We start from the raw sequence: 1587 nt of genomic DNA, 5'->3' as shown, positions 1-1587 counted from the left end.
ACATAAATGGTGCCAGCAGATGCTATACTGCCGTAAGTCGAACAAACTGGCGATGTGCAGAAATGTGCGCAACCACACATTTCTGGTGTCGCCAGTGACTTACGCCAGTATCTCATCTTGCGTTGCGTCAGTTACATTTTTTTTTTTAAATCCCACATAAAAAAATAAAATTAAAATCTAATACGACTAAAACAAAATAAGCGGACACCTCAAAGACCCTTAATCCGCCATACCCCCACATCGCAACTACTAATAAAAGTTCCAACAGAATGGACAGACCTCACTATGCGTGAGTGCGTACAACAAGTATGTGTCTATGCACTTTAATTGTGTTTCCACATTTTTTTATGGTATAGAAAAGAAAAGTAAAAAATAACTTTTAAAGTCCCTCATTAAAGAGAGGGAAACTGAAAGAGTCCAGGAGGCTGCAATGTGGTTCAGACAACTTATGTACTCTAAGAGTAATAAAGCTAAAAAGCTGCGACAAAGAGCAGCGCATATCCCCTTTATATCCCATGAAGGCCGAATTGCATACACTCCAGCAGACATCGGCGCTATGTTTGCAGACTTCTATACTAATTTGTATAATATCGATACACATGAACATCCCCTCTCGGCCCCCGTTCAGGATATTTCAGATTTCCTAAGGATCTTAAATCTTCCACAACTGGCGGAAGCAGACCTAGAGACAATAACACAACCGTTCTCGCCCAGAGAGATTTAGAATGTTTTAAAGCAAATACAAAATAACAAAGCCCCAGGCCCAGATGGCTTTACGGGAACATTCTATAAGAAATTAAAACCACAACTCTTGAGAATATGAAGAACCTTTTTAATGAGATTAGGGAGTCAGGAGAGATTCAATTCAAGGAATTCCTCGAGGCTACGATTATTCCCATTCCTAAATCGGGAAAAGATCACACTAAATGCGGTAATTATCATCCTATATCCCTTATTAATTTAGACACTAAGATTTATTCAAAACTAATTGCCAACAGAATTATCCATTTACTCCCCACAATATTACACCACGACCAGGTGGGATTTACACTAGGTAGGCAAGGACCGGACAATACAAGGCGGCTGATCTCGGTCTTCACAGAAGCAAATAGAATTGGCATCCCCATGGTGGCCCTGTCGTTAGATGCCGAGAAGGCCTTCGACAGGGTTAGATGGGATTATATTTGGGAAGTCCTCCGATCCTTTGGATTCCCCGAACCCTTCATCAGAACAATTAAGGGCCTATACTCAGCTCCACATGCGAGAGTGAGGGGTATGGGATTTTGTTCCCCAGAATTCTCAATTAGTAACGGAACTAGGCAGGGATGCCCCCTCTCACCGCTTATTTTTGTGATGGTAATGGAACCGTATGCCCACAGAATCCGACAGCATAACCAGATCTCAGGAGTACCCATCATAACCCCCCCGGAAAAGATAGTTCTTTTTGCGGATGATGTGACCTTGCTCTTGACGTCGCCACTGACTTCTATACCTGCAGTTTTTGAGGTGATTCACCACTTCGGTGAACTAAGCTACTATAAAATCAATTTCACCAAGACGGGAAGGGCTACCCATACAGATAGACCA

Source organism: Bombina bombina, unplaced genomic scaffold (genome assembly GCF_027579735.1).
Source record: "Bombina bombina isolate aBomBom1 unplaced genomic scaffold, aBomBom1.pri scaffold_1153, whole genome shotgun sequence".
NCBI classification, from domain to species: Eukaryota; Metazoa; Chordata; class Amphibia; order Anura; family Bombinatoridae; genus Bombina; species Bombina bombina.
Note: the sequence above shows the minus strand (reverse complement) of the source record.